Below are 24,286 nucleotides of genomic sequence, written 5' to 3'. Positions count from 1 at the left end.
CGCGAGCAGCAATGTCGGGATACGATAAACAGCAATCGCGATAGGCTACAATCCGACCTTTATCAAAGTCGGAAACGTGATGGTACGCATTTTTCCTCCTTACACGAGGCATCACAACGACGTTTCACCAGTCAACCCCGGTCAACTGCTGTTTGTGTATGAGAAATGGGTTGGAAACTTTCCTTGTGTCAGCACGTTGCAGGTGTTGCCACCGGCGCCAACCTTGTGTGAATGCTCTGAAAAGATAATTATTTGCATATCACAGCATCTTCTTCCTATCGGTTAAATTTCGCGTCTGTAGCACCTCATCTTCGTGGTGTAGCAATTTTAATGGCCAGTAGTGTACATAAACTTCAGTTTCCTTCCCCGTCGTTACTCAGTCCAGATTCAGCTCCGATGGACTCGTCTTCGAGTGAAAGTTAAATGTTAATCGTCCTTCTTTCTTTTTATTCTGAGCCTGTGCATACATTTTGGATGCAGAGGTCTGAAAAACCACCCCCTGGGACGTGCGACGGCAGGTTGCCCTCCGATGTCAGCCGGAGTAAAGGACAGGTAGGCACAAACTGCTGGGGACGCCTGACACAAAGACTGCAGGTAGCCTGCCAGCCGCATCCACTCACCACCTGTCGTAGCCGACGCCCAACTCCAGCCGTCTAAATATTTGATGCGCAGAAAGCGGGCGGGTCAGCAGGCCACGCCAAAGGGAGCGCGTCTACTCGCCCCCTTGCTGTGTAACTTCGGCGTGGAACCTGTTGCGCTGTCTACGGAGTCCGAAGTTTGCGTGGCTACTGCGTAGGTACTGCGGACAAAAACTTTCAGGTCTCGGTAGTCTTATTATCCCTTGCACCGAGTAGCCCGCTTAGTCCATTTACAAAAAGATACAGCACATTATGATTACGAGGGCAAATAGACCAAGCGGAGAGCTCAATGTAAGAACATCTCGTTTAAGGTGATTAGGAAAGGAAAAGACTTTCAGTCGCATGCAAAATGTTGATGAGACGTGGATTCATCGCTAAGAACCACAGACCAAGCTTCAGATAATAGGGTGGAAACATCTATCTTTGCCTAAGCAAGAAAATTTGTTGTTGTTGTTGTGGTCTTCAGTCCTGAGACTGGTTTGATGCAGCTCTCCATGCTACTCTATCCTGTGCGAGCTTCTTCACCTCCCAGTACCTACTGCAACCTACATCCTTCTGAATCTGCTTAGTGTATTGATCTCTTGGTCTCCCTCTACGATTTTTACTCTTCACGCTCCCCTCCAGTAGTAAATTAGTGATCCCTTGATGGCTCAGAATATGTCCTACCAACCGATCCCTTCTTTTAGTCAAGTTGTGCCACAAACTCCTCTTCTCCTCAATCCTATTCAGTACCTCCTCATTAGTTATGTGATCTACCCATCTAATCTTCGGCATTCTTCTGTACCATCACATGTTCTCTTCTTGTCCAAACTATTTATCGTCCACGTTTCACTTCCATACATGGCTACACTCCATAAAAATAATTTCAGAAACGACTTCCTGACAGTTAAATCTATACTCGATGTTAAAAAATTTCTCTTCTGAGAAACCATTTCCTTGCCATTGCCAGTCTACATTTTATATCCTCTCTACTTCGACCATCATCAGTTATTTTGCTCCCCAAATAGCAAAACTCCTTTACTACTTTAAGTGTCTCATTTCCTAATCTAATTCCCTCAGCGTCACCCGACTTAATTCGACTACATTCCATTATCCTCGTTTTGCTTTTGTTGATGTTCATATTATATACTCCTTTCAAGACACTGTCCATTCCGTTCAACTGCTCTTCCAAGTCCTTTGCTGTCTCTGACAGAATTACAATGTCATCGGCGAACCTCAAAGTTTTTACTTCTTTTAATACCTACTCCGAATTTTTCTTTTGTTTCCTTTACTGCTTGCTCAATATACAGATTGAAAATTTAGAAAGCCGAAATACCACAGGAGACTTGATGAGCATATGAAAGACCCATGCTGATTCACTAGTCTTCTAATGGTAAAACAGTGAATAATGACCCACTGTGAGCTAGTACGAGATATGAAATCCAAAATCAAAATCAAGGAGAGATTGAAGTTTTCAAATGGAGTGATTTTTTTTCAGGAGAAATCAACGAGCAGTCGGTGTTTAGAAATTTTCGCTCAGTCCTTCCCCCCACTGGCTTTCTTAGACTATAAATTCAAATCTAATTTTTCGACTTACTTCTGGTTTCGTCAGTTTTCCATTCGTAATGTTAATTACAATATTCTTACCATTTTACTATGGAATTTCCTGCAATTAGCTACTACCAAATTAATACTTCTTTGTCATCTACATGGGCGAATGAATTCGCTACGCTTACTGAGCTGTCTAAATAACTGGTTATTGCTTGTAGCAGACGTCTGAGGTATCTAGCGGAGTCCCTACATTTGTCCACCCGCCAGGAGGGGTCACGAAATCAGTACCCGACATCGTCGTACTATCGTCTGAGCCATCCATTCCGCTCAGCAATGAATGATCAGTATCGACCCTGGCAACTTTCTTTCGTTTTTTTCTTTTGAGTCATCGGTCTTCTGACTGGTTCGCTGGGACCTGTCACAGATTACTTTCCTTTGCCAATCTCTTCATCCACAAGTAAAGCTTGCACCAAACGTACTCAGTTATTTGTTGGATGTATCCCAAACACTCTCTTCTCCTACAGTTCTTATCCTCTGAAACTCCCTCTAGTGCTGTGGAAGTTATTAATTTATGTCTTTACACATGTCATATTATTCTGTCACTTAATCTTGTCAGTGTTTTCCGTATGTTCCTTTCTTCGTTGATTCTACAGAGAACATCCTCTTTTCTTAGCAGTCTACCTAATTTTCAACATCTTTGTATAGTATAACATCTCAAACGGTTAAATTCTCTTCTTGTCCGGTTTTCTCAGAGTCTATCATTCACTGACGTCCAGTGCCCCCAAATTTATATTCTCAGAAATGTCTTCCTCATATTAAGGCTGATGTTTGAAACAAGTAGAATTCTCTCGGCCGAGAAGGCCGTCTTTGCCCGTGCTAACCCGATTTTTAAGTCCTACTGGATGAGTCCGTAAGTATTGTTTTGCTTCCATGTCCATATTTTGTACCCGTTACATTTTTCGTTCCATTCAAGTTCTGTAATTCATCTTCACTTTCACTGACGACAGTAATGTCATTGGCAAATCTTATTGACACCCGTCTACCCCTGATTTTAATCCCACTCTCAAACCTTTCCTTTATTTGTCATTGCATCTTCGATGCATAGATTTAACTATAGGGCGAAAGGCTACATCCCTGAATTACACTCTTTTCCAGCTGAGAACTTCTTTCTCTGTCTTCCATCCCTATTTTTCCCCTGTTGATTCTTGTATGTACTGTAAAAGGCTGCTGTAACTGACTCATTCGCCTCTAAACCTCTGTATGTTCAAATGTGTGTGAATTCCTAAGAAACCAAACTGCTGATGTCATCGGTCCCTAGACTTACACACTACTTAAGCTAACTTATGTTAATAACAACACAGAAACCCATGCTCGAGGGAGGACTCGAACCTCCAGCGCAAGGGGCCGCGCTATCCCAGACGTGGCGCCTCAAACCGCATGGCCACTCTGCGCGGCAAAAACCTCTATATTTTGCAAAGTGCTATGTGTGCTATTAAAAGATTTTATTAACAATTTTTTTACCTTTATATAAAACATTTAGATCCTTGGCTATATCAGGAATTAACACATACATGTCTTTTAGTTAGGATCAAGTGAGAGGTGCCATGATTCATATTGCTGTACATCAAATTACGAACCGAATGAATACCAATACCAGTAGTGAATTTCTCCTCGTTTGACGTTTGTATAATTTAACATGTTTTTAATTGGTTCGTTATTTGACCAGTAACATGCCTGCACTGGCCATGTTTTCTCCACAGTCAGTTTAATGGTACCAAATGAGCAACTTGTAGACCCGTACTAGTTTCAATTCCGGCATGCCGGCATGGGAATTTTCGTGAATTTGAATGACTGGTGTCCGATAACAGAATTTCTTAACGTTACTCCTATTCACTGTGCATACAGAACAAGCTACATCTGTAGTATCATCCCCATATTATCGAGTGTGAATTACCAGTTAATTTAGGGAAATGAATAATAATAATGTTTTCATTGCCTGAAGCCACTTTTAGTGGCCGCACGGGATTAGCCGAGCGGTCTAAGGCGATGCAGTCATGGATTGTGCGGCTGGTCCCGGCGGAGGTTCGAGTGTGTGTTTGCCCTTAGGATAATTTAGGTTAAGTAGTGTGTAAGCTTAGGGACTGATGACCTTAGCAGGTAAGTCCCATAAGATTTCACACACACACATTTGAACATTTGAACACTTTTAGTGGTTGTTTGTTATCAAGGTACATAGTTGGTACTTAAGGATAATAAATGTCTGCTATTGCAATACTGTATTTCGTTAATGAACCAGATAGATCCAAACTGCATCCGTCCCCGTAAACCAACCTGTTGTTTTGATGTAATGAGTCTTAGAAGGGCAAATGAAATCAGTTACCGAGACATTCAATGAAATTTCTTCTATGCACCTTCCTGTATTCGGGAGATATGAGGTAATCAGAGATTCCGTTGCGGCTAAAATCAATACTAATGACGTCAGTGACAAAATTAAAGTAAATCATGTTTAAATTAATTGCTTAATTACATGTACCATAGACGCTCATGGATACACAGGTCGTTTGGTTTATTTTTACAGTAGTCAGCGATCGCCATCGATGTCGCACTGCCCTTGAGGTGTACCCTTCACGTTATCAAAAATAAAAAAAATGTATACATATGAAGACTATAAACCCTTCGCTCAAAGTGACACTTCCAGAGTTTCTGTGACCATGAGAACTTTCTGAAAAACACATATGTGGTAGGATATATAATGTTGATTGTTTTCTTTCAAAGATCACACAATTTTGTTTGTGTTATTGATTCGGCGTTGATCACTTGCATTGTTTCCATTTAGTAATGGGTATATTTCAGTTGTATCTTTCGGAGGAAATGTTATTTGTGTGTATATGACTGTGTGAACAATTTTTGGAGGGTTCATTAGGTTTTGACTCTGTATCTAGTAGTAGAATTGAACATATTCTTACCCGGTGGTTCTATCTGAATAACAGGAATTGTGCTGGGTAAGTTGAAGGAAAGAGCATTAGCACTCGCTCAAAATCGAACATTTTAGTAGTAATGGAGGGTATGCATGCTGCAGTAGAGGGAAGATTGCAGGATCGTGCACCCATTATGGCAAGCCAAGGCGACGTTGGGGGTGCCTAGAGAAGCAAATACTGTTGTCGTTCCCCAGGACAATGTAGCCAAAGCTGAGGACAATTTGGTAGTGGCACTGGAATGTAAGAATACAAACAAGGAGACAAGAGCAGAAACCATTGGTATGCTTCGCGAGCCCAATTAACAAGGAAGAGAACTGACTCGACACATTCGCAAACTGAAGTACTTGCACTCATTTTTAGCAATTAAGAAACGAAGTCAGAAGAGAGAGAGCATGTACAAGCGACAACAGGAACCGAATAAAAGCTATGACAAGCAAAAGCAGGATTTTCAGGATGAGTGAAAAATTATATGAGCGGAACCAGAGATTTGACGAAATGGGAGTTTGATTCGATACAGTAGTGCCGAAAACTGAGTTACTATAGAATATATTCGAAAGGAAAAGGCTGAAGCAAGACCGCAGATGGCGTAAAAATCACTGAAAAGGCTAAACGGCAAGTTCGAGTATGATTTGACAGTGCATTCTGATATTCTGATGGGGACACCCCGTCCCCCCTCTCCCCACTGGTAGAGATAAGAGATTAATGAAATAGAAGCCAGGATTTGTTCTGCGGAGCAGAAGGTATTCGACCGTATCTGCCAGCAAATTGCGCATGAGGAAGATTTGTTGCAAAAGCATGAAAATGGGTATAGTAAAGTAACTGAAAAACTAGAAACACTAACAGTTCCTGCCGAGCAACTTTACTTGAGGAGTGAAACTAAATTAGATGGTCCTCGACCATTCTGATTGATACAAAAGCATTGAAACCGACGACAGTTGGTGTAGGTGGCATTTCGTATCCGTACGCAGGCGTACTCACAGATGTTGAAAATGAAGTTCGTTTGCACCTACCCAACAGAGGAAGCAATAGTGTGGATGCAGTTTTTAATGAGCAGTTGCATTGTGTACGATCAGTTTTTGAGCAGCATTTCTAAACGAATTCTGGTATCCGAGCATACAAGATAGGGTAAAGCTAAGCAGCCTCACGATTGGGAATTATCAGATACAGACCACCACAACTCCATCACAAACTTTAAAGAGATGGTGAAGCCCATCTAATACTTAGATGCGTCACATGACTATCCAGACTGATCAGGATTTGCCTGACAAAGTTAACTGGTCGATTACGATGGAGATTGTGATCACAGGAATTTAGGCAGGAATTAGGTCATGGTCAAAATTTGGATAACCAAATGGTCGGAGAGTAAATCTCTTCAAAATACAGGGAACCATGAAATCGCAATAACTGTATACGTGACGGATTCGAGGACATGGTTCGCGGGCTCCATGCCATCCTGAAATGACTGGTGGTGTTTTAATGAGAAAATGTAACCAAGAAGGACATCTGTCTGAGTGTTTCAAACTTCCGTCACTGCCCATCGAAATAGTAAGTAGTGCGGATTGCTTTTCCTTCACTATTTCTTTTCTGCTGGCACATCTGTTATCCCAGGTACAGTTGCAGTTAGCCTGTATTTGTAATAATGAAGTGGTACGCCTTCTAAAGACACACTGTGATTGGTGAACACTGTTACGACGTATAGGTCTGTAGGAAGTATGAAAAGTTTTTAGAAGAATACAGGGATTAGTATTATGTAGTTTCGCAGAGTATCCATGCCGCGGAAGCGTTGCGAATGTGGCAGTACCAGGAATCACTAAACGATTTACTGAGTTTATTCTTTTTCTATTGCCAGAAAGGCGTTATGTTAGCGAAATATTTGAACTGAATGGTAATGCATTGGATGTGTTCTGTTGGGGAACGTTATGCAAATTAAAAATAGTACCCCAAAGCAAAGCCCTTTTATTATGTTGTGCTTCAGAAAAGCTTAGTGTATTTGTGCCCTTATGGAAAGAAATTGTGGACGAAGAAACGATGCAAAGAGAGATCAGAGCACAGAAGGTGAAATAACTACAATAAATCAAGAAAATGAGCATGGAGAGATGACAGTAACTGACGAATGGACTATGAAGAGTGTCAGTTTTCATATCTTACTATCAATAATTTATTGTATGCTAACTTCTATTATTTCACTTGTTTATTTACAGTTAGAAACTGAACAATGCAGAAAAAATTTTGAAAATTGATGGATGAAAACCACCTATACGATTTATGATGTATTATACAATGTAATCAAGTGCATACGTCTCGACAGATAGAGGATTCCAGCGGACCAGGGAGTTCAATTCCGGGTGACGACATATGCACTAATTTGGTATTGAGCAACATGTGTTAAGACGTTCTCTTGCAGAATGCAGAGACAGGTATTGATAATTGGAGCGGTCTAAGGCGCTGCAGTCATGGACTGTGTGGCTGGTCCTGGCGGAGGTTCGAGTCCTCCATTGGGCATGGGTGTGTGTGTGTGTTTGTTCTTAGGATAATTTAGGTTAAGTAATGTGTAAGCTTAGGGACTGATGACCTTAGCAGTTAAGTCCCATAAGATTTCACACACATTTGAACATTTTTGAACACTTATAATTGTCGCTAGAGGGATTAGTTATTGAATGTAGGGTTAGTAGTAGTTGTTAAGTAGTATTTAGCGGTTATTTAGGAAACGAATGTTTTGACAAGAGATCAGAGAGCTTTCATTGTTGGGAAGAGTGCGATAGTGATAGTTATGATTTCTCACTGTGATAACATTCCGTGTAGAGTCCCACTACATGACAAAATATTTTATTTAGTTAAGAAAGTCAATGATTTTTGTTTTGTTGCACGACACCTTCGTCTGGGGTAACGAACTGCTCATGTGTCGGTCCAACAGAATGATGTCACTGGAAGAGAAGTACCTGTCAGCTCGATAAATAAGTGTTATGGAACAGGTGTGAGTACTCAGAATGGCAGAACACACATTCACTGGTGATGATGTGGAGCTCTCCAATCTGTGACATCTTACAGCACCGGCAGGGCTTCTGGAAGGGTTAACCAGACAGGAAACCCAGGCGAATGAAGTGAGATACATTAGCCAGCCTGGCTCAAGTATATACCACCAACCTTAGACCCTGGGTCTCAGTAGCATTCAGGTGAGCACAATATGCCCAGTGGCACAGTTGATGCCAGCCTATTACTATGAGAAGAAGACACCTTATAGTGTGAGATAAAGCAGGCAGACTATACTACCAATAGCTGCAGATCTATGTTTCAGATAAATCTGCATACACTCAACTTGTCACATCCACACCATTGGGTCACACTCTGACACGTTGGTAAGACTGCCATCTCGCTGGTGAGCTGTGGATTTGAGGCTGGCCCATCCAACTGCCCAGATGCACCATCACTGTCCACCAGCCAGTGTGGGGCTACATTGTTGGCATATATTGCCCAGACTGGGTGCACGCCATCATCATAAGCCAAACCCCAGACAACAGTTTAAGACTGCTTGCCCAACTGGGCTTTGTACGCCACACAGAAGCAGGCTGGCAGCAGTGGTTGCTTTGTGTCATCTGTTCCAGTACCCATGCTGCCTTGCACCAGCGCTGTGATGCTGTGTTTAGAAGACATGCTGCCACCAGCCACACTGCACATGTGCCATCTTCTTGGTGGACAACTACTGATGCAAGCATGCCGCTGTGACCCTGATTGACTACATGGTAAGATGCCACTGACCACTCCTCCAGCATCGATTTCATGACAACATACTTTCTTAACCATGGATGGTTTACTGATGGGCCATCTTTTTACTCCAGCCACCATCATCAACACTCCAGACCACAGCCTTGAGACAGGTGGGGGGGTGGGAGAGCCTGTTCTTGCAGCTCGTGGTCTCGTGGTAGCGTTCTCGCTTCCCGAGCACGGGGTCCCGGGTTCGATTCCCGGCGGGGTCAGGGATTTTCTCTGCCTCTTGATGACTGGGTGTTGTGTGTTGTCCTTAGGTTAGTTAGGTTTAAGTAGTTCTAAGTTCTAGGGGACTGATTACCATTGCTGTTAAGTCCCATAGTGCTCAGAGCCATTTAGAGCCTGTTCTTCATCCTGACCTACCTGCAGCCCACTCCACTGCCACCATATGTCTCATGACATGACCAGTAATTTTGGTGTCAGAAGAGTTTGGTGATGGCAGTGATCACTCGACATCAATGGCTGCTACCCACGGAGAGGACGCTTCAGCCACTATAGATAACGTCAACAGAGTCAATGCCAGCACAGTGTTGTGATGGCACTTACTATTTTGTTGCCATTTGCTGTTCTTGGGCACAGACATGATTGGGAAATCAGATTGGCACAGGGATTTAAAAGTGATGTTTGAAAGGCTGAGGTACCTTCTGACCTTCCTCAGTTTAGAAGTAATACCAGGGCAGACTATGCTGGCATGCAGCCAGTGAAATACATGCATTGCAACATTTTAGGCCGCAAAGTGCCTTGTACTTAGTGCATTTTAAAGGTAGTATGTGCCAGTCCTATGGCCATTATGCACAGTCATATGACACTAACAAAGATCGGTCACAAGGTTCAGCACACAAGGCTGTGTGGTGGAAGGGTTAGCCCAGCAACAGCAACATCACTCACAGCTTGCATTATGATACAAATTTATTTATACAGCTTTCATCAGTTACTATATGGACGTGAATTAAGCCAATTTCTTTCCTTTAGAATGGCTAAGAAACAACGTTTTACAGACTTACATAACACAATTATGAAATGGTCTACAATACTCAAAACATTGGTTGTCTAGCTACAGTTTAACTGACATGAAGACCTCAATTTTAGTATTAACACCAATCCCAAGTAAGGTGGGAACTCTCCTTGCAATATATCCTATGTTCCTGGTACTCTCCTGGCCTCAACCTTTCTTAGTCATTGTCATCACCCATCTAGCCCCTTCCTTGCTCCCATTCCAGCACTACACAGCCCTCTATTCCACCAACACACCCAGTCTTTTCACTTCTCTCCTTTTCCCCCACCCCTCCTCTCTCCCCTACCCGCTGTCTAACCTCTCAACTGCACCTTATCCTTGCATGCTGGCTAGCAGCACTTCACTGTCCTACACACCTACATTGCTATCCCCCCCCTCCCCCCCCCCTCCTGCAGCCTCCCATTATTCCCCCCCAGTTGCCTCTCCCATTATGCACTGCTGCTGCTGCTCATAGTCTGGGTTCAGTGCCAGAGACTATGGTCATGTGTGTGTGAACTGCGTTTGTGTGTATGCGTGTATGTATGTGTGTGTGTGTGTGTGTGTGTGTGTGTGTGTCATCTACTGCTGACAAAGGCCTCATTGGCTGAAAGCTTATGTTGTGAGACTCTTTTTGTTGTGCATATGTGACTCAGCATCTGCACTATATGGCGAGTATCAATTATTCTTTTCATAATATTGTAGCATTGCATCCTGGATTTTCCATTGATGTAGTACAGAAAATTTCCGTCTGGCAAGGACTGAAGGATAAAGTAGACTCTTGGCATTATCTTGTAATGAAGCGAAACTGTAGCCGGCCAGGGTGGACGAGCGGTTCTAGGCGCTACAGTCTGGAACCGCGTGCATGCTACGGTCGCAGGTTCAAATCCTGCCTCGGTCCTGGATGTGTGTGATGTCCTTTAGGTTAGTTAGGTTTAAGAAGTTCTAAGTTCTAGGGGACTGATGACCTCAGAAGTTAAGTCCCATTGTGCTCAGAGCCATTTGAACCATTTGGAACTATAGAAATCATACCAATCTGAAGAAGTCTAGCATGCTACCAATCACCGTTAGAGTCCAGACAGAGGAGGTGGTATGCTGTCCTGGAAGATGGTGGTGCAGTCCATAGCGAGGCGTTGTTGAAATCTTTTTGTTGGTGGGTGGCTTGCTAAGTTCACTTGCTGGCATAAACAGATGCCTTGCAGTAAGATACACGTGGTCTAGCAAGTCTATTTGTGGCCTGTGACACTGGTGATGCAGCAAGAGGTGTGACACATAAACGACCTCCACCACTGCTGCGCACAATGCTTGGTGACCTGGCCAGAACACTGTCGTTGCCACCTGCTGGCTGGGCCACATACTTCTAGAACTTAAGATTTCCTGCATCGTCCATTCCATAGGAATGAACCTTGTAGCAACCCAAGCTGTGTCCCATACAAAGAGCATAGTATGAGTACACATGCGAGAAGTAGACAAAGAACATATGGTTCCATTTGTGAGGATAACTTAAGCCCTAATGAAGTGATTTTGGCATGTGGTCACATGTGGACCTCTGCGGTAAGCAGACCTTCAATATAGCTTGATACAGGCTTCGAAATTCTCGCCAAGAGCATTTATATGCTCTCACATTGTATATGAGGTTAGCATATCAAGCTCAGAAATTACAATGGTGATCAAAGGATTATAACAAAGTTTGACTTACCTTGTGTCATGTTGATCTTCTCCAAGTAGACACTGTGTCATGTATGAAATTTTGTGCAGAAAATATTTAATATACTCTGTTGAATTTTAACTAAAAAATGTGCCATAAAATTTGTTGCAGACCTTTATCTATTCACTGGTGTTACTCTCTCACCTATTTTTCATAAAGATTTTGTTACGTTACGCAACCTGAGCGAGACTCTAGAAAGTTAACGGCCTGAGGAGGCGTTGATGGAACCTGGTAGGGCGGGCTCTAAAAGCATGAGGTATTTTTATTGTTAGTTCGTAGAAACGGCATGTTGGAAGTTAAAAGCTAGTCGCAGCGAGTTCATCCCTCAGTAAATCTTGCCGGACAGGTCCTCAGCCACACAGGGCAGACAGAGCACCCTCTAGGTCTCCAGCAGGACAATGCCGTTATCCCTACATTGGCGCCAGCTGCAGGTGGTGCAGTCCATGGGGTGGGGGCGACGGACTGAACCGGACGTGTCTACACAGTGGCGATGTAAACCAGGCATTGTGTGCAGCGCCATGCCTAATAAAAGTTCACATTTTCGTGTTCTCTGATACTGCAAATAGGCCTGTGACCCACTTCCATCTGCCACCTCAATAGTATAAGAAACTCTGGCGTTTGAGAAATGTTTAAGAGACAGAATCTTTATTACACCTCGTAGCTAGGACTAACATACTCCAAAGTACAGGTAATTTAGATAAAGATGTTTAAGATTGTATCTGTTCGCTTGTTGCAGTGGGAAGCGACATGATTTCGAAGAAAAACATCTTCTCCCTCCGTTAAAACTTAAAAAAGGCCAGTAATTGGCGGTTTCTTCTTTTTTCCAGAGACGCAGGTATCTTAACTCTTGTGCTGGTTCGACATGAGTTTGTGTTGTCGTGTAGGAGGGCAGATTTAGCACCTCTAAAGCCCTGTGATTGATCCAAGATGGGGTGAAGGCAGTGTCGTTCGTGCACTTTGAGGAAAAACGGAGTTGTTTTCTCTGGGAGAAGTGCGAGGCACTCGGGTTCTCGACTTCTGTCTGGAAGTGTTTTCTGGTCGAAGCACTGGCATGTGTGGTTGGTAATTTGGACCTGTCCTGAGACTGACTTCACTTGCAAGTAATTAGCTGCAGAGCCTGTGGTGGTGCCGGCATCTCGTGGTCGTGCGGTAGCGTTCTCGCTTCCCACGCCCGGGTTCCCGGGTTCGATTCCCGGCGGGGTCAGGGATTTTCTCTGCCTCGTGGTGGCTGGGTGTTGTGTGCTGTCCTTAGGTTAGTTAGGTTTAAGTAGTTCTAAGTTCTAGGGGACTGATGACCATAGATGTTAAGTCCCATAGTGCTCAGAGCCATGTGAACCATTTTTAGAGCCTGTGGTGAAGTTGTTACTGTACTGACAGTGTGACTTCAGATGTTTTGGACTGCTCGTTTGCAGAGGGCACACGCAAACATTTTTGGTTAACCAGTCTTGACGTTTGCAATCCTTGTGCGCTCTGTCATACAAGTGAGCCAAATTGGTCCTTGGTACGACCAGCGAACGGGTGTGCACACACTCAAATCTATCGTGATTTCAGGGCTCTGGCGGAGAGTAAATTGCTATCCTTCTGCCTGATCGTTAGATCGTGAGATTTTGGATTTCTTTCGTGGCCGTGATCGATCCACAGGTGCTGGCCAGAGCTGCCGTGCGGTTCTAGGCACTACAGTGTGGAGCCGCGTGCCCGCTTCGGTCGCAGGTTCGAATCCTGCCTCGGGCATGGATGTGTGTGGTGTCCTTAGGTTAGTTAGGTTTCAGTAGTTCTACGTCTAGGGGACTGATGACCTCAGGTGTTAAGTCCCATAGTGCTCAGAGCCATTTGAACAATTTGATCCACAGGAGCCGCCTTACGCCTCACCTCCGCTGCACACATCTCGGCAGCTGCATGTTACATCGCTGCACGAAGTAAACAGGCTAACATACCGCTGCTCTGGCCTTGTCAGGGCGTACAAATAGCAATCGCCACTTGCTCTCAGCTGCACCAATATAAACTTCTGTAGATTTGAATAGTCAAAGTCTGCTCAGCATCAGATTAATTCAGATTACATTATTCACATTTTTAGGGTCAGTGTACTTGACTCACTTCCGTCACCCAGGATCCTTATCCATTGTGGTCTTAAACCACCTGTTAGGTGTTTACGATATTCTATCATAACGTGTTTAGTATAGATCATGTCTGTCTTTGTTTTTGGAAAACAAATGTTGTCAGTAAATTAGATTTTACATACATTCTCAATCACTATTTTATAGCCCCAAAAGCGTTAACTTTCAGATTAACTCCTTCTCAGTGTTATAATGTATTGCGGAATCCATAACAATGTTGTCCAATAATTCCATATACAGAATCTGTTCATTATCACAACAAAGCAGAGAGTGACTTTCGTTCTCAAAGCATCTGCACTGCTGGTGTAAACTTATCGTTTTGTTGGCTAAATTGCATATTGTTTCAGGGGTGATTAATTTTGGAAATTTAATTTTTCCGTTTCTGCTGTTATTAGTACAGGCAATTTGACAAAGACGTTGTTTTGAAAACGTGTTTTAAAAATATAGAATTAAAATTATTTTTCCTTCTGGGTGTGATTTCAAAGTGTCATTGCTCAGTTTGCTGATGTAAAGTTCTAAACAGAATTTTGTTGTTATCAAGAATACAAATCACTTGTATTCTGAAGTAGTAAATTACTAAGCAATTTAAATATTACATGTTTCAGTAAAACCACAGTCCAGGAAGTTTGACCGAATATGGAATGGATTCCATAGTCTCCATCACTTAGGCTTCTTGATGAGGTTTAACTTCTTAAAAAGGAAACTAATTATTGTAACAAGTATGGTCCGTGCATGGCTCGCGTTTATCGCATTTATTGTATGTCATATTCTATTATGATACTGCCACCTCGTTTTCTTGTTCCATTTACTGGTGCCGCTAACTTCCTAGCATACTTGCCCGTGAGCAGGAGCACCAGTGCGTATCGATGAGTGCATTGTCGTACCTTCTCTGGAGCAACCGATAGTAATTGCGGATCATCGTGTGTCTGGCAGTGAGTTCGGGACGGACCAGCAGTGCAGTCTGGATGCAGTAGCAGTGAAGTCGGGGATGGAGTGCCGACACATGAACTGTCGGACGGAGGGAGACTGGAGCCGGACAACCGTTGATTGGTCGTTTGGTTGGTCCTCTCATCGGCCGACATATTTGGTCCTTTCACCGTTGCCAGGCCTGGGGAGTTGGTCGGTTGGCTTGAAGCAGCGAGGAAATCTTCTTGGCGCATAATTTGATTGGGTTCACTGGCGGCGTCTACGCTCGGTTGGAGTGTGTGATGTTGTTCCCATCACTACGAGGTCCGTGGCTCACTGATCCTGGACACGAAAGTTGAGTTTTGACTTAACCTACCAGCAAGTCATGACTGTTAACATTGTGTCGTTTTGATTTCGCTGTCGGCTGTTGGGACATTCGCGCGAGCAACAACGTGTGCTTTCAAGTTGGCAAATTTTAGCCACCCTCCGGTGGAGTTTAACTGTACTTGGTTGTTTTGAATTAAAGTGCACCAGCGGAATCTTCTGCTTTGTGGCCATTAACGTTCCGGTTACCTGCCCTGGCCGTTGCGACGGGGCGGAAAATATGTGCGGTAGAAGCGTTCACACGAATGTGCATACACAAATGTTTGTTAAAAAATGTTAGTGCAAGTTTTGGCTCTCACGTAAATCTCAGGGGATGATTTCCACACTTGGTGCATTAGTACGCTGTTCCACACTCGCGCATTAGTTATAGTTTTTTAATTATATTCACTCAGACATGAGTACAGTTTATGCTAGGTAACAAAAATTAGGCGAGTATTATAGCAAAATCATTTTTCGTGACACAGCTCAATTAATTTTTTATCATCGCTATTTATTGGCTTCGTCGTTTTCTTTCACACAATGAAATTAGCACTGGTGAGACGGTTTACAGTTTTACTTTAATAATAATTTGACTCTGGGCCCAAATAGCAGTAATAGAGGCTGCTCACTCAACTTTAACAGAACCACAAGTCCCACTGTCCTCTTTGTTCTAGCAGTTTTGGCGCGAAATCATAGATCGCCTCATGTTCACTTACGCCGAAGTACACCTAGTAATTCGCACTCACACAAACAATCGTAGCACTTCCAGTTCACCAAATATATGCTTGCACATGCACTATTAAAGAATACTATTTGTCGAAATAAATCCACGCGAAAAATTCTTACTCAAACGACCACATAGGCCACCCACAAGTGGGACTCGCTCGCCACCCACCCGCCCACCAAACGACTGACCATCGATTGACCAGTTGGCCAAGATGGCCGCTCGCTTACATAGGCTCGGATGTCTACCCGCACTCCTGGCTATGCAAGTACCAATCTCACCAGTTTCAGTTACAAATTTTGACACATACACCCTCAACAGAAATAAGTACACCATCGGAACCGCGCTAAAAAGTACATATCATTTACTATGTTACATTAATTTCTAGCTTTATTCTATCACTTGTAAATCAAATTTTAATTTTTGCAACATATCGCCACTTAGCGCAGATTTGTTTGTTTACATTTGTGCTGCAAAGTTTTAACATAGAACTGCATATATCACTGTTTTTTGACCTAATCTGTAGCGAACTACACATTGCGCTGCTCAAAATCTTCGTATCTATTAATAATTCATTAGTTACGGGCTATAAATGTTAATAATAATTTGCAAACAATGAAAACTATTGCAATTTAAGTGTATAGTATAAGTTAAATAGTTCAAAGAACGTGTGGTGCCACCCAAAATATTATATAGTGCCGTTCTTTACATCATGAATTTCTATTGAATTTTATAAACAGTTTCCCATCAAACTTTGTTTATTGCTCTTTACGAGCTTAATTATTTATGAATCTTAATATATGACTATGGCACTCATCAGCTATGACGAGACGCCTTTAAAGAGCCCTCCCTCATCTCTGTAAGTTTTTATTTACTATTTTTATTAATCTTTCAGTAGTCGTGTTATTAAACAATTTTCAAGTTTTGCATCACGTGACTTAAAATAAAGATCGATCATTCAGAAGGCGCATATTGCTGACCACAATTCACTGCTGCATTGATCTTCACCGTAAGTTACATAGTTTTATCGGATAGGTGCAAAGAGTACACTGAAGTTCTCAAGATGGAAAAAAAAACGGGAGTTCATTTACGAAATTAGGAACTGAGCATTAGTCAGTGTCCAACAGAGCTCAGTCATTTGCTGCAGTTGTTCAATCTACACAGTTACTACAGCAAAAGAAACACTAAGATGGGAATAAAATTTCAGGATGAAAGGATATCATAAGATTCGATGATGTCCTTGTTCATGTTGCACACTGTACAGACCGAGAGTAAACAAAAGAAAGGCTAAAATAACGACCAGGAGCGGAAATGAGGTAACCGATAAACTTAACATGAAAATTGGAAGCAAAATAACACATGATGGACGAAGCATTGAGAACATAAAAATCATGCTATCACAGGCATAGAGGGAATTCTTGAGCTAAAGAAAGTCTCAATTTTGGGGTGAAAATTTCCAGAAATTAAGTTTGGAACACAGCGTTGTATGGAAGTGAATAGTGGACCGTGGGAAAAACGGAAAAGAAGAGAATCGAAACGTCTGAGATGTGGCACTATAGCGTTATGTTAAAAGTTAGAGAAAACAAATAAGAGAAGTATGGTAGATACGACGTGTGTTGAAAAACCAGGGAGTAACTTCCATCATACTAGAGGTTGTTGTAGAGTGTGAAATCTGCAGGGTAATAGAGAAATCTGAAATTTAAATATATCTATTGAGGACATCGGGTCTAAGGGCTAAACATGTAAACATGAGCTGCTACCAGATGGGTTACTAAGTTCCGAGGTAGAGAGGTTGGCACAGGGCGTATTGGTGGGCCTTGAAAAGGAGGCTGAATGGCCGAGAGGAGCATCCGAGTTTGAAATGAAAATATCGAATCAAAACACCTTCAGACGTCTAAATTTCGGGTTGTTATTTTATTTGGCAATCAGTTTCTTCCCTACATTACGCCATCTTCAGGCACCCAGACCGACGTGTAGGAGGAATTCCATCTGTCGTCCAGTCGAAATAGAGAGCAGCATTTAGTGACCAGCATCCGTGGATTTTTGACACAGCGATCACTTCGATCATCATTTGCCGATTGCTGGCAAGTGTTGATTGAAGGGATGTGTTCAAAGGATGCAACACTGACATCGTCGTGTGGGGCGGCGGGTGGAATGATTGTTTATAAAATGGTTCCTATTATTTATTTAATGCTGTTGTTTGCCATTCTCGACACTGGCTCTCTAACTGCAATATTGGCAACCAGAAAGTGATTAGCAAAACGTGAAGCCTGTAATTAGAATTCCTAGTGCCCAGTTCATCTGAGAAATACACTTACAGCTACAGCTTATAGCTCTGAGGAATTAGGAGATTGTCTGGCATTCATAATCAAAAACGAGTCTGTCTAAAATGTTCACTATATTCTGAAAGTCACAGACCAAAAAGAATCCACACAATCCAACTACCAGAGCAGTTCAGAGTCTAATGCGCTGATGCAACTATAACTGTCCAAATTAAATGTTTAAGTGAATGCTCGCCATAATTTGATAATAATGTTCATCAAACGCCACGCTAAATAATGGTAGAATGTTTGTCCCGCGGCGGCACGTGAAAATACGACATACGAAAACTGAAGATAGATCATTAAGGTCATCCCAGAATTAACACTTCACTCGAAAACGATTTCATGGTTACGCGTATCCCGAGTAACTTATTACAGCATCCGAGGCTGTTTATAGCAATGATACCGGGGATGCGACGCGACTCCCGGCACAGATGGTGCGCTAGTCAGCGTCTGGAGAGAACTGGGGCCTTACTTTCTCTCGCAACGTTCTTATATATAACGCCGCGGTGCAGACGGCTAAGGGAACGCCTGATCAAATCGGCTCTCCCGACTAGCCTCTGGGCTAAGAATCCTCCACTTTAAGTTGTTGAATAAATCATTGCTTCCTTTGCTGATGGCCGATAAAGCTCTCAGTTTAAATGTGCAATCAGTATACAGGTAAGTAATCATAATAAAAGTCTGACGTGGCTAAGTCAAACATTTTGGGCGAGAGAATTAATTTAATTACACTACACGCAGTAGACGAGCTCTGAACTTGCCCTTTGGAGATACGCTATCGCTATAGTTTTATAGTTATTCAATTGAAACTTCTCACATCTTTATGATTATAGCGGATCTCCCTTCTACTTAAATTTAAACATCCTAGCTTTATTTATTCGCCTACTTAATCTATCTTGCTTCCTTAATTTCTAAGGCAAAAACAAGAAAATTATAAATTTCAACTAAAATTTTAATTTGTGAGATCCAAAATACTGTTTCTACAAAATTATTATGAAAAAGGAATCTAAATATTAATTTTTAAGTTTCTAGCTCTTTTCTGTTGCGCCAATGATTTTTACAGAAAAACATCCAAATTTCGAAAATGGTTAAAGTTATTGAACTGATATTAAACACATATTGATTTAGTATTACTCCTGACATGCTAGAAACGTTTCAGGTTATTTACTTGATTTTTGAAGTATTGCGCAACATTTATGATGTCAGAGCTAGTTACAGTGGGCTAGGCTGGCACACAATGGAAAGACTATTGTGAATTTTATACGGCCTGAGTAGGCTGCTTCCCTACAGTCGGACCGGTAGCGCAAACACATTCTGGTAACAATCGCGAAAAAATTACTCGTGAATTTTTCTGAGGTCTGGGTTTCCCATGTCGCTACTGAGAGACATGGGTAGTAATTTTATAAGTGTATGTAAGCTGTTCAAAATAGAAAAGGTACAGACCACGACTTACAATCCACGACCCAACGGCACACTGTAGCGCTCACATCGTACATTTTAAGGGATGTTACGGCACTATGTTAACCTCGACCAGTCCAGTTGGCACCATTGCCACATTCGTATGCAAGACGCCTCACGGTATCAGGGGGTACACCCAATTTGAGTTATTCGTGGGTAGGAAACGTAGCCTGATAGGTTGGCTCCAGAAGAAACCGTCAAATGTAGTTTATAATTACGATGATTATGTCACCAAAATACGGTAAAGGATAAAAATGCGGCATCAGGATGTCCGAGCAACTACACAACAACACAAAGAAAAGAATAAGTTAAATTATGATAGAATCTAGTATTCAAAAGTTTTCGAGAAGCATGACTACGTGTTGCTACATGAAGAAAGTGTACGAAGGGGACGCAGTAAGGAATTGGATAGTCAATGGTTCAAATGGCTCTGAGCACTACGGGACTTAACTGCTGAGGTCATCAGTCTCCTAGAACTTAGAACTACTTAAACCTAACTAACCTAAGGACATCACACACATCCATGCCCAAGGCAGGATTCGAACCTGCGACCGTAGTGGTCGCGCGGTTCCAAACTGTAGCGCCTAGAACCCCTCGGTCACTCCGGCCGGCTTGGATAGTCAATGATGAAGGGCGTATACCGCTGTCACTGTGAAAGAGCGAAATGTGATTATTTTATTACAGGAAAAGAAATGTATAAAAGTATACGCAAATCTATTAAAAGAGTTTTTCTGAGGCAAGGGTACAACCCACAGGCTGGAAGTCTCTTTCTGTTGCAGAAGCCAGGGAGAGAGGTACTCTGGGTGACGACCCTTATCGTAAGCGTGTTGATGACCTGCCTCACGGAAAGAGGACCACAGTCATAAGATTTATGAATGCAGCAGTTCCAGTCGGCACCAGAAATATATTACGGTAACCACTGTATGGTCATCCTATCCGGTACAGTTTCCTTTACTTTACTGTCCAGTACAGCTTCGAGGATTGTTAGCTGTTTCAACCTTAGGGAACGCAATTCTTTACCCAGTTGCGTCAGGTCAAGATAAGTACAGGTGAGTGCAAAAGACGATAAACTAGCATGTAGGGAAAGTTAAGAAAGCAAAAGAGTGAATTGGGCGGATAGCCAGACACAAGAGCACCAGGGCAAAACGAGAAACACTAGATTTTACTGTTGAGACTAGGATGATATTTTTCGGTACACTAGACGAAGATTACACTTCCTTCTTCAACGTGAAATTAGATGTGTTAGAAGAAGAACCGAGAGAGCTGTTGCGACTAAGTGTCTCTCGGAGCCACACGTGATAAATGCCGTACATGTCGTTAAGAACTCAGTACTGATTAAAGAACGTTTGGAAGATAAAAATTTTCCTATTGAACTGGCAGAGGACTGAGGGTGCAAGTCACTTTTTATAACAGATTTAAACATATTTTTAGCAGGTATTACGTTAAGTTATGAGTTGAACGTACCCTTAGTCGGTAGCGATATGTTTACTCAATATACGGTTTGACGCTGCCAACTGAATTTCATAACACGAAGCGATTACTCACTTACATCAAACCCGAAATGGAATTCTTGGTCGTAGATGAAGCGAAGCAACAGTATGCGCAGCTGTCCAGTGACCAACTTCTACGCACAGCGGCCACCGTAAGACGTCAGATATGTAAGTAGAATTTCGTACTGATGTCCACGTACGATCGTGTATGATACAAAGCTCGAATGTTGCAGCCCGTAAGAGAAATGAAAAAAAAATGCAATCGTAAATACATAATAATGAACGACACTATCTGGATGCAGATACAAAACAATGAATGGTTGTATGCCACCCCAAAGGACGAAGGTTTGACTATACTGTGCAACGGCCTACCTACTACTAACCTAAACGTGTGAGACATGGGTAATTTAAATTTTTTAAGGGAATGCAAGGGCTGTGATGCACAGATTATGTTGCGGTCTAACCATATGATACACACCAATACCAGTAAAATAGACGCAGCACTTAAGTTAAATATAGACATAGATTGTTGCCTAGTGGAGGAAGAGAAACGGGAATTGGTTTGTGATCCATGATAATCTTACATTTTATACCGACATATATGCCCGAAAATATTTAACAGGCCACGCTATTGCTAGAAGTTCACATTCTGCCATACTGTAGTTCTGTTTGGTTTTGTTAAGCGTCCTGGAAATATATGCTTTTGGCAAGGTGTTCCTCACCAGCCCTTTGCTTAAGTATGCGCCGATCTCATGATTGCTCACATCCATAATGAGAAGTTCTTACTGGGATCATGATACTGTAATATGGGAGGCCTGATCAGTTTTTCCTTCAGCTGCTGGAAGGCTTCCCCCTGTGATATGCCTCATTCATATGGAACCCCTTTTTCAGCAAGTCATGTAGTGGCTTCGCAATTTTACTGAAATTACTCACAAATAGCCGATAGTACCCTATTAGCCCCATAAACGACTTTAACAGTGTAGTAGTCCTCGACTGTGTATAATCGTATTGCCTCCGTCTCTGCAGGACTGGGTTAGTACGTATCCCAGGAATGTAACTTCCTTTCGTAAAAACGCACTTTTATCTGCTCGCAATTTCAAATTCCCTTGTCGTACCTGATCAAATATTTCTTCTAGACATGCGTTGTGCTTATCTATGAGGCGCTCCCTGCAGCAATATCGTCCAGATGTATGATGACTTGGTTCCCATTTATACCGATTAGCATAGTATTCCTTAAACGCTGACACGTGGATGCAGCAGTTTTCAGGCCCAACGCTATTTTATTCTCTTAGTGGCCAACTGGTGTGCAAAAACCTGTCTTTTCGCAGTCATCGTCAATTAGTACTTGATAGTACCCTATAGCAAGGTCCAGCCAGCGTGGAGAAGTACGTCGTCTTCCCCAAAATGTCTAAGAGCACATCAACCGAGTGCAAGGGTACACCATATTTAACGACACTTCATTCAGTTTGCTGTAATCTGCTATTACTCACCGTTTTTTCCTCCCATTGGCATGTAATTTATTTGGGATCATAAGGAGGGGAAAATTCCAGAGGCTGGTGCTTGGTGAAATTATGCATCCGCTCTACCTCAGTTTGTAAAGCTTCTTGTTGCACTTGTGGGATTCCGTACGGTCTCTAGTTTATTATTGCGCCTTCAGCTTGCAGCAGCAGCGGAATTAGATGCATTACCAGTGATGAATGAGGGAGAACATCCCCTGGTACATCTACATCTACATCCATACTCCACAAGCCACCTGACGGTGTGTTGCGGAGGGTACCTTGAGTACCTCTATCGGTTCTCCCTTCTATTCCAGTCTCGTACTGTTCGTGGAAAGAAAGATTGTCGGTAAGCTTCTGTGTGGGCTCTAATCTCTCTGATTTTATCCTCATGGTCTCTTCGCGAGATATATGTAGGAGGGAGCAGTATACTGCTTGACCCTCGGTGAAGGTATGTTATCGAAACTTCAACAAAAGCCAGTACCGAGCTACTGAGCGTCTCTCTTGCAGAGTCTTCCACTGGAGTTTATCTATCATCTCCGTAACGCTTTTGCTATTACTAAATGATCCTGTAACGAAGCGCGCTGCTCTCCGTTGGATCTTCTCTATCTCTTCTATCAACCCTATCTGGTACGGATCCCACACTGTTGAGCAGTATTCAAGCAGTGGGCGAACAAGCGTACTGTAGCCTACTTCCTTCGTTTTCGGATTGCATTTCCTTAGGATTCTTCCAATGAATCTCAGTCTGGCATCTGCTTTACCGACGATTAGCTTTATATGATCATTCCGTTTTAAATCACTCCTAATGCGTACTCCCAGATAATTTATGGAATTAACTGCTTCCAGTTGTTGACCTGCTATTTTGTAGCTGAATGATAAGGGAACTATCTTTCTATGTATTCGCAGCACATTACACTTGTCTACATTGAGATTGAATTGCCTTTCCCTGCACCATGCGTCAATTCGCTGCAGATCCTCCTGCATTTCAGTACAATTTTCCATTGTTACAACCTCTCGATACACCACAGCATCATCTGCAAAAAGCCTCAGTGAACTTCCGACGTCATCCACAAGGTCATTTATGTATATTGTGAATAGCAACGGTCCTACGACACTCCCTTGCGGCACACCTGAAATCACTCTTACCTCGGAAGACTTCTCTCCATTGAGAATGACATGCTGCGTTCTGTTATCTAGGAACTCTTCAATCCAATCACACAATTGGTCTGATAGTCCATATGCTCTTACTTTGTTTATTAAACGACTGTGGGGAACTGTATCGAACGCGTTGCGGAAGTCAAGAAACACGGCATCTACCTGTGAACCCGTGTCTATGGCCCTCTGAGTCTCGTGGACGAATAGCGCGAGCTGGGTTTCACACGACCGTCTTTTTCGAAACCCATGCTGATTCCTACGGAGTAGATTTCTAGTCTCCAGAAAAGTCATTATACTCGAACATAATACGTGTTCCAAAATTCTACAAATGATCGACGTTAGAGATATAGGTCTATAGTTCTGCACATCTGTTCGACGTCCCTTCTTGAAAACGGGGATGATCTGTACCCTTTTCCAATCTTTTGGAACGCTATGCTATTCTAGAGACCTACGGTGCACCACTGCAAGAAGGGGGGCAAGTGTGTAAAATCGAACTGGTATCCCACTGGGTCCAGCGGCCTTTCCTCTTTTGAGCGATTTTAATTGTTTTTCTATCTCTCTGTCGTCTATTTCGATATCTACAATTTTGTCATCTGTGCGACAATCTAAAGAAGGAACTACAGTGCAGTCTTCCTCTGTGAAACAGCTT

The sequence above is a fragment of the Schistocerca nitens genome, chromosome 2 (assembly GCF_023898315.1).
Source record: "Schistocerca nitens isolate TAMUIC-IGC-003100 chromosome 2, iqSchNite1.1, whole genome shotgun sequence".
Lineage (NCBI taxonomy): Eukaryota > Metazoa > Arthropoda > Insecta > Orthoptera > Acrididae > Schistocerca > Schistocerca nitens.
Note: the sequence above shows the minus strand (reverse complement) of the source record.